The sequence below is a fragment of the Pyxicephalus adspersus genome, chromosome 4 (assembly GCF_032062135.1).
Source record: "Pyxicephalus adspersus chromosome 4, UCB_Pads_2.0, whole genome shotgun sequence".
NCBI lineage: Eukaryota > Metazoa > Chordata > Amphibia > Anura > Pyxicephalidae > Pyxicephalus > Pyxicephalus adspersus.
In genome coordinates this window covers 109,291,550-109,302,403 of record NC_092861.1, presented here as the reverse complement: position 1 = coordinate 109,302,403, position 10,854 = coordinate 109,291,550, and the positions used below count along the sequence as shown (strand labels likewise).

Sequence of the window (10,854 nt, the reverse complement as noted above, 5' to 3'; positions counted from 1 at the left end):
TATCCAATTTAATAAAAAAAAAAAAGCCCAAATAAACAATTACTCCAACTTACAATGTGGAAAGGCTTTGTTCTGGGTGCTTGTATAGATGATGTTCACAAATGTTGAATGTAAAACCATTCACAACGCTTATGCAAAAATGTTGACAGGACATGGCTCTTGGAGTTCATTAGCATGGATCAGTTGTTTTTAACAAGTTTGAGATTCTAGTCACACCCTTGTTTTCCAACATACATAGAGATGAGAGGCAAAAGTAAAACCACATTAAGATAAACAAAGTGAGGGCAAGGAACACCTACTTTCTATTATGTATACATGCTATGTGCCTAAGGGTGATATTAAACAAAACTTGTTTTATTATTCTTTTCACAAAGTCTCAAATGTATTCTCTCTTTAGCTACAATTGACAATTAAGCAATGCAAGTATTTTGTTTTTGAAAGGAGACTTCATTCTTTTTATTTTTATTACTTTTTTGAACATTCTTTGTGTAATTAATGTCATATCTTCACTATGTACAAAACTTTTTCTATATATAGTTTATAATCATATATGTAGTCTGTGGCAGACGTTATTTGCTGATTATTTAACCAGTCACATTTTCATGCTGCGCAGTTTGGTACCAATATTGTTTATGCCTCTGGTCAGCCTCTAGGGTCTGCCAACTCTCAGAAAGCATTGCAATTGTTATCAAAACAACTAGTAAACAGGAGACTGTATTGAAATACAAACCTTTCTAAAGACAGTTAAATGCTGGCAGATTGTACAATCAAATCTGAAAGAAATTCAGCAGCCAAACGATCATGATAGAACAATTTATTGGGTTGATCAGTTGAGCATAGATCGGACAAGTTGGTAAATATCATATAAAAGTACACTAGTCTTTCTATCTGGAGAAAACGACCAAGGTACAACATTTCTTACACATGTGTGCAGTGTTTTTGGGACTTCAGATTGATTAATCACACCATTGACTAGATCATCAAAAATTAGCAGTGGATTTGTTCATGGTTACTAAGCACATGAGCTTCACACCAACATCATCAGCCTATTTATTCTTAATATATTTATATTTATAATTAATATTATAATATATATATATATATATATATATATTTACATACATTTTTTTTTTTACTTTAGGTCCAAAAAACATTTTCCTGATAGAACTGGTCATTTAGGAAAAGCAACATTTTATCAGTCCATTATCAAAAACTCTACCAGTATTTCAATAATATTCTGTAATTTTGTTTTTCTTTATTACCAGCAAAATTGTATTTGTTTGCAAAATATAATATTTCCCTTTCACCTTGGTGTATTATTTGTTTATTATATTTTCTATTTTTTTTATAGTTTTTAAGAAACACCTAAAGGTTAATCTACAAATGTTTGTGCACATGATCTACACAACTGTCACCTAGTTCTACAAATTTATCACAAAATGTATCCTAGGGTTATTGTGGACTACAGATCAGTATTATGCTGGAGAATACTTGAGGCATGTCTAACAGTTTGGATTCATGGACACTGATTACCTGGGACAATCGGTAATAGAACTGTGGTATGGATATAAATTCTTTCCTGACAGCCTCACAACTACACAGAATATTTCAAAGAACAAAATATGTAGAACCAATATTCTCTAAAGTTATTAAAAAGTACAGATAATGCAAATGGGAGCTAAGTCTTAAAGTGGCAGCTCAGTATAAAACAATCAATCACATCATTGCTGTAGCAGAGCAGAAAAGGTAACACTTATGCTAAGGCTGCTTACACGTGCAACAATTATCGTTGGAAAGGATCTTTCACAATCCTTTCCAATGACAAATGACTGCACGATACATGAACGAGTGCTGTACATACAGCTCCGTTCTGCTATATGGAGAAGGGGAAAACGACGGACCACCCTGCTGCGCTCTCCCCCTTCACTTGCATTACGATCGTTCGTCGTTCATCGTCCGTGGATCCACCAGGACAGTCGTTTGGACAATGGACGATGAGCACTGTATACACACAAGATTCTCGTCGGATATCAGCCCTGAGACGGTTATCAGGTGAGAACCATTCCACGTGTGTACCTAGCCTAAGCTACTAGTACACTCTTTCTATGGTAACAGGTCCTTTTGTTTTACCAATTGCCACTACTTCCACTTGTGACCAATTTTGTTTCTGCTGGCTGCAGCTTGAGGACTTCCTTCAAATCTCAAGAGTGATAATGTAAGAAGTAATAGAGTGTACCTTTACTATTTTTTGTAGACTGTGTGATTCCAGCATAGCACTCTCATGTTTGTGTGCAGGGGTTATGTCAATCCAGCCTGATCATTTAAGATGACCGAAGGGCCCAAGCCTGCAAAGAGGATCACGTGAAGCTACTGATGTCAGCAAGGGAGTAAGGAGAAACGAGTTTAATTAAAAAATTACAGTTTTTTTTTTTTTTTGTTTAGAAGAGATACTGCCTGTCCCTTCTGCAAAATATAACTTCTTAGTGCTACCAATCTCCTTTGGCATCTTTAAGTTATTTCCTATCTAGATCAGTCTGCACCTTGGCAGGTTCCACGGGTGTTTTCTTTATAATACTGAAAGTCGAATACATAAAACAAATAAACATTTAAAGAAGAAGTAATCTCACTCACCCATCTTCACTTGGTCTTGATTGGCTGGGTCAGAATGGCATGGCCCTTGTGTAAACACACAAGAGTTCATTCATTCTGGCACTAAGGCATGCCAGAAATGTAAACTGAGCTGCATATACACAGCTCAGTGTACATTCTAAAGATGACTGCAAACAAAGGGAACAATTTCTGTTAATGCAGAAGACACATGCTATGTCTCTTTATCAATATTGAGATATGGCTACAATTTTTTTAGCCTAATTCTAGTTTAATGATTGAGTTTAGTTCTACTCTATCTCTAATAGGAAAACATATGCCTGCTTATTTGGGCTTTCATTCCTTGCTGAATGAATAATAATTTCATGGATTTATGTTTGGTATTGTTCATCACACTATATTTTTTTATCCTTGATGGTATATATGCTTATAGACACCCTTAAACTAATTTTTATTACATTCTACATGGCTATAATGCAACCATATATTTGCACCTACAGCTTGCTGTTAGGTTTGCTATTTGTATTATTTGTTGTGTGCGTATCCTAATCTATACTTTTATATAGTACATAAACAATAAAGCAGATTTGTATCTACCTGTGCTATTTTATTTGCTAATAACCAGTACCAGAAATTGTGCTACTACAAAGGGGTTTAGCTACTCTATGATTTATTGTGATGACCTTTGCAGTCACTTGTGAACAAATGTTTTCAGAGGAATACCAGAGGAAATGGAATTCCGTTGCTGACAGCCATTCCCAAAATTCCATTTCTATGGGTATCCTATATCAGATCACAGATGCTATGACTGGAAGGGTTGTTTACCCAAAGCTTTCCTTGCCACTCCCTGATTTCCAAGCTAAAAAATGCTGACACAGGTTTATGTTGGAAAGCTGCAGCAGATGTGACTCTTACCAGTCAAGATGGTGTTGAACATAGGGCTGATAAGGCATTCTTTTTTACTGAAACAGGATACAGATTGAGATATGATATTGCATCATAACCATCATACTTCAACAAGGGATGGTGGAGTAGTGAATTCATCAAATCATCAAGAAAGAGTAGCAGCCAAAAGAATAGTGCCTAAAATTATTTCAAACGGCAACATTAAGCTTTAAAAGTAAAGACAAATAAAATACATTGTTGGTTTTCAGAAGAAATTCAAGACAAAAACTTAACTTAGTAATGTCAACTTAGGCAAAAATAACATTTGTAGATGTTTACTATTATGAGTGACAAATTCAGATGCATGGCATCCAACAGGTGGCAGCCCCCAGGATTACCAATAACAGAAAACAGTCCACAGCTGAGAAAACACAGAGTTAGTCGAGTGTCTCAGAGAAGGGACAGCGCCGGTGTCAAAGACCAATAGTAGCAGCGGAGATGGGAGGCTGGTTCCAGGTAGATCTTGCTAGACAGAATTATGAGCTGGTAAAGGGGTTTTCAAAACACCCAAAAATATATTATATGTACAGTAGATCTTTTTCATTAGTACTCCTGAATTCATGGAAGGGAGTTTTGTTCCCATTAAGATAAGGACATGATGCCTAAACAATGCTGTAAAACTGGGTTTAATATAGAGGCAAGTGGTCCTTATGTATGCCAACATACTGGAGGTGCCAGCATTCACTTGCCATAAATCTAGACTGTATCTGTCATTGAGTCTACAAAGGGGTCTTTCTGGGGTGGTATTATTTATTATTATTATTAAACAGGATTTATATAGCGCCAACATAATACGCAGCGCTGCACATTAAATAGGGGTTGCAAATGACAGACTAATACAGACAGTGATACAGGAGGAGAGGACCCTGCCCCAAAGAGCTTACAATCTAATAAGTGGGGGAATTTACACACAATAGGAGGGGAGATATGTAGTGTTGGGAAGTAGTGATGGTTTCAAAAGACAGACGAAGATGGGTAGGCAAGTTTAAAAAAATGGGTTTTGAGTGCTCTTTTAAATGAGCAGAAAGTAGGTGTTCAGTGCCCTGGACATTGTTGTACAGGAAGGCCCGGCGGGTAGGTCTATGGGACTGAAATGGCACCACATTTCCTTCTCTGCCACCATTAGGTTTCTATCTAAGCAGCTTGTTTTTGTGGCCTATGTCTAACAAAGACCCCACCTTTTTCAATGGATGCATATTTGCAATGTTTTATCTTTTTAAACTTTTGAGTGTAACCAACACAGACAATCAGATGTCCATTTTTATTGTTAATGCATCCCTCAAACAATATTTTTTACCTTATTACCTTATTAATAGTATGTTGTGATTTCACAGTAATGTAATGGTAAAAACGTTTTGGTAGAGAATCTGCAATGAGTACAGAATGATTTGAATTCCATATACAGTATATACCTATAGTCTATATGGTTGTATCATAATCAGATTGTTAAAAAGGAAGTGGAACAAAATGAACACATACTGATTTGTTGCATGACAAGCTGAATTTTATGATACATATAAATGTCATGGGTGCCAGAACAGTTTGGCTTACTAGGTTTAATTCTCAAAGCTTTTTCTGCCTGTCTAGTCACCTTTCTTGGATATAAAGGGATCAGAATTCTGATTGGATTTATCTAATTGTTTGTACACATGACATGACTTGTCCCTTTCAGTCATTATTTACCAACATGTCTGAATTGTCCACATCTGCTTGTAAAACCCAACAACTAGCCGCTTCTGATTTGTCTTCACACTCACTACAGATCTAAACAGTTTATCAGCTCAGATAATACTGTGTACTAGGTCTTATCTTTTTGAATTGAGCCTAGTGAGCCTTTGATCTATTGATATCAGGAGGAATTGTAAGCCATTCATATTGTGGGGGGACAGGCAACCTGTTTCTTTGTAGTCTTCATTTTTTGACACAGCTTTAACAACCATTGAAAAAAAAATAAATATAATATATCATATATATATTAACAATAAATGTTTTACATTGGCACTCTCCATATTTCCCAAACCTTATTTCCATAACTCTACAGTATGAATCTTACTATACCTCCTTGCATTTTATGACCTTCATAGATGGGAAAACTATATGTCATGTCAGAAACTTTGTTTGGACTTGGACTTTTCCCCTTATATGGGAGGGGAAAGCTTATTAGTGTGAAAAAACAACTATAGTAATTCTGGCTCCTCTCATTTGTTACAGCAGAAATTAGGATATCTGTTATCTTAAATGAAGAAATAAACATTCTGTTACAAAATCTATCACATTCCAGTATACCCTGTGGCTGCTCTGGTCAACATCAAGTTATTTGTTCAGCAAGATGTTGTAAACATGTAGCAGCATGCAGTCCCTGCAGAGATTATTTTGCCTTCTGGTCACTCATAAAGAAAGGAACACCCTTTTCTCACACAGAGAACAAACTGATTACACCAGTAGACCAGCCCTAACAAACATTTTTTTATCTAAAGTGATTTTAGCATTCACGCTTCAAGATTTAACAGAAGCTACATATAATTTTGACAGCTCACTTTTCTGTTTACTCATTACTATTGAAATAAAAAAAAAAAAAAAAAGTTATAGCATCTTTTGAAAGAATATGTCTTCTGTAGAATGTTTGCCAATGCCATTCATAGACAGTCAAAAAGATGGCGGAGGGAGACATCTCCCCAGGACCTCCATCAGAAATTTCTTGGCCCCATACTAGGTAAACTTCCTGCACCCCTTCCCATGTCTAAAAAATCCAGTATTGCAAAGTAAAACCCTTTTTAATCAGGGTTTGGTACAGAAACACCCTTTGTCTACATTAATTGCCACACAGCATCTGCATTTCCTTTAAAGACATATTTTAAAATAGGGAGCGGCAGAAGGTGTCGAAATACATGCCTGCCAACAGTGCACTTGTTGTACTTTAGATCCTTTAGGGCTGGTTCACACCACTGTATTTGAGAACACATGTGCTTTTCCTGCAAGCGTAAAATCTGTATTGAGTATGCTGCGCTTTTATGAAGTTGTGTTAAAATGTAACATGTGTTTTGTGTACGTTTTCCTCCTGTCTTTATTTTATGGGCTGTGTTTGAAAATGTGAACATGTGATTTGAAAAACACACTGAAAAAGGATAATTAATTTTATTGTGTTTTCGCTGTATTTTCATGCTATCCCATCAACTAATGTGATTTAGGGATGCGTGATGATGCTATCCCAGGAGGCTCTGCGCTCCCAAGGGTTGTATACCCTTTTATGTAAAGTAAACATTAGGTGATAGGCCTGCTTTAACTATTTTATAGATGGGAAGGATCCGCTCACAGGGAGACTTGTTTTCAAGTGCCTGAGATATTAAAACTCCAACTCCCAAAAATTACACTGTAATGTACATTTGCTTTCATAGATAAATTATTATATAGATCACTAGAGATTAGGATATATAGAGAGATAGATAATGGATATATGATTTACTATACAGTTAGAGCCAAGTTATAGAATTTCTTCCTATGCTGCTCCGGAATCACATTGTGACAATATGAAACCCGTCCACTGACCTCTCTCTCCGCTGCTCCCCTACTTGCTCATAGAACAATTATTAAGGATGGGCACAAGATCTGCAAAATGAACACTGTTTATCAGAAGTATGGAACAGATTCTATCCAACCTAACTCTTATCTTTCTAGCTCAAGATCCCCACCCAACCAACCACCGCTATCTGCTGTGGCAGTTTTTGGGGTATTTCACCCTTCTTATGTGGGGAGAACTATTTACATGATTGTGGTTTTGCATTATGAATGAACTCCCTTAACCCCCCTAGTGTTCTAATTCTCCCTTAACCCCCCCAGCTTTCTAATTCTTTCCATTCTTTTGCATTGAAATTTTATTTACATTGTAGGCCTATAATTCTAAGGCAAAACTCACTGAAATATGTCCAATATTTAATAAACCTATTATTAAACTTTAAATAAAAAAACACAAAAATCTGTTAAAAAAAACACTGCACAAAAAACACAGCATAAATAATATATATATATATATATGATATATTTATATATATTTACTATATAAATATTTCTTTGTATTGGACTCAATGCAGCTATTTTGTATTGAATCCAATACAAAATTATTTGAATTTCCCACCGCCCCTTCCGCCCGCACCCACCCATCGTCTCTGCAGTCGCCGGCTGAAGATCGAAGAAAGGAGACGTGTCCCGAGGACTTGGAGGGACCAGCAGGATGCTGGGGAAGACAATGGAACAAGGTAAGTGTGTTTTTTTTAATGTTTTTAGCGACCCTGAGTGTAACTCGGGATTAACTTTTTTTTTTCATGGAAAATCCACCCCGAGTCACACTTGGGAATACCGCTAGGGGGGTTCATGCAATGCACATTACTTATTTTGTGTGGTTGTGTTGCAGTACAGATTACATGTCCTTCAAACCAAACTACACTAATTATTCACCCGACCTACCATAACCCTCTCTCCACATATTATTGCCAATACCTAAACAGCTGGTGTTCTTTCTTTTCTACACCTGAGCATCCGAACACCAGCCACTTCAATGGGTTTTGTTTGCTTTCACCTCCAGACTCAGGATTCACCCTCACAGAAGTGGATGGGCACAGTTTTAGAACCTCAAAAAAGAAAAATGTGTATTTGAATCATATTTTCCAATGCGGCACACTACAGTAGTGCATCACCCTGCCGTGCAGTATGCTGCAACGCATGTGCGTCAGAACTCTTTTGTGGTACTTTGTGCGTGTGTGCTGTTCAAACTACATAGTTCAACAATATGAATGTAAATATTCACAGAACAATTTGGACATTATTTGCAATTAAAGTGTTTTGTTAATAATAGAACAAAAATAATATTTTAATAAATTCTTACATTCTGAATGACAATTTTCACCCTAATATTGCACTAAATTAACGAACTGTACTAGAGACGGAAAAACAAGAGAGGTGCAGCGTGACGTTAGTGTAGTCTTAAAGAGGAACTAAACTCAAGTACCCCATAACAACAAAAATATTTACCTTCAATCCCGCAGGTCAGTCCGATCCGTCCGGAGGTCTCTTCTATCAGGTCCTGCATAGCCCCGGCATCCTTTTTCGGGCAAGTGCTCCAGGTGCTGCCATCTTCTCCTCTTCCGGCTTCTTCTTCCTTCGTCACCCGACCCAGGTGTGAGATGGGGTGACGTAGATGGGAAAAAACTTGCCGATCTCACTGCATGCATGAGATCTGCAATTGTTTTTCCTTTTGGCAAAAGGGCTGCTTCTGCGCATGCTTGAGATGCTCGGGTATGTGCAGAAGGAGCACCCAAGAGCCCAGGATGCGTGACGTAGGTATCCCGGGAGGCTCTGCGCTCCCATTCATTCTCAATCACCTAGGGTTCTGCATCCTTTTTTTAAAGGTGTTGCACTTTTTTTTAAAGGGGTTGTCTGCCCTTTTATGTAAAGTGAAATATTTAAGTTCAGGTATGCTTTAACTTGTATGAGGTAACCGTGTCCCAGCCGTACGCTTCAGTATTGTTTAACCATTGCGACAGTGACCGCGCTCCGCCAATACCGATTATTTTATCCTATTTATTTCTCAGATCCTCTTTTAGGTAAGTATGACCTGAACTGTGTATTTTTTTTAATTGGCATATGTAATGGCGTCAAATAGTCTGACTTTGATAACTATCATTTCTTGTTTGGTGAAATGGGGAACGGACTGCAATTGATTCACACTTCACCTCACACTGAGGCTCAGTTAGGGGCTATGTATTCACACTACACCTAGAATTCTAGTCCTGTGAATGTGTTCCATGAACATTTGTAGCCCCAGCACTGTTTATATGACAGGACTGTAACACGTGACGTATACAGGTTCGCTGCTGAGTGAATCCGACGGCCTCCTCCCTGCACCAGCAGCCCTAAGCCCCGCCCAGTGTCGTTCAGCACACACCCCTCCCCCATTACACACATCAGCAGCAGCCGCTCTCCTGCTCCTACACACCGCACGGCTCTGGGGACACAGACGGGAGGACACACAACACAACACAACACAAGAAGGGGGGAGCTGGATGGAAGGACGAGTGAAAAAGAGGAATAAAGAAGGAGCAGACAGAGGACAGCAAGCTTCCTAACATAAGAGGATCTCAGACAAAGCCACAGCTGTGTCCAGGAGGAGCTGTAAGTGTTCATCAGTGGATGGCAGCATGCCGGCCTTTGTGTTGGGGTGACTCCATTCTGTGTGTAGGTGAAGTGCAGGTCATTGTATTTACACATCAGTAATCATCTGTCTGGCTTCTGGCATAGAATATAAGCAAACATTAGGATAAAATGTACATGTGTGCCAGAGGGAAACCCATCCAAACCATGGATCTTCTACAAATACAGCACAACATTATCTGATTCACAGCAGTTCCAGCATACTTTATCCTAAAGTTTATCCAAAACTTTATATGTTTTATTATAGATAGCATAGGGGATGATCACAACCCCTGCCAGCTTTTATTCTTATTATATGTGTCACCTTAGGGTGATTTCCCTTCACTTCCTGTACTGGAGACACAACAGGAAGTCAGAGGAGAATCCCTCCAGTGGGGTTAAGCCAGTCTAATACAGCTGTCACTGTCCCCATAGTTCTGTATATCTTCTGGGGACTTGTTTCTATCACTCTCATTCCGGTCTAACATAAGATAATTAATCCATGCATGAACTCACTTTGGTTTGATTGATTTCTATTCAATCGACTTGTTTGATTTCAAACCGATAGCCAACATTTATATGAATCGGCATTACTACCACGCCCCAAGGCAAACTGATTACTATATTTGCACTCAAGTATTTTATATTGGCACTCAATCTTTCACTTAAATACTAAATTAAGTGTATGTTTGCATGATTCAAACTTAGATCAGACATGAATGAATCTTGGGGTCTCACCAACCCATTCAGTACATGAACCATTGACTGAAATTTTCTGCTAGGCCAGTCTAGGTTCTTTCATTTTCTCCCACTACTGATCCCCTTTGGTCAGTTGAATTCAGAAATGAAGATTTATGACCTCAGAGATTAAATAGGATTTTATATATTGATTATAAAATGAACCCATGTGTGCCATGCTGCACTGCCTGCCGTGCTTCCACCTCTATTGGATTCCCCAATGTGCGCCTGTGATGGGTGCAAAATGAAGATCCATCGGCTTTTCAAAAAATAAAATGTGGATCACTCATCCTGTTACGCAAAGGAAGGGAAATAGAAAAAGTATTTTAAATATATGAAATGCTGCAAAGTAATAGGCAGGCACTGCTTACACTTTTCTAG

The 10,854-nt window shown here is 37.9% G+C and overlaps 1 protein-coding gene across 1 annotated transcript in view; it reads left to right on the top strand.

Annotated features, from left to right (window-relative positions):
* Nucleotides 1-9,499: 9,499 nt before the first annotated feature.
* Nucleotides 9,500-10,854, top strand: part of FAM89A (family with sequence similarity 89 member A) — a 12,948-nt gene continuing 11,593 nt past the window's right edge. Inside the window, exon 1 of the mRNA XM_072409269.1 lies at nucleotides 9,500-9,717. The gene's annotated coding sequence lies outside the window, so the exon portion shown is untranslated. The remainder of the gene's footprint in view (nucleotides 9,718-10,854) is intronic.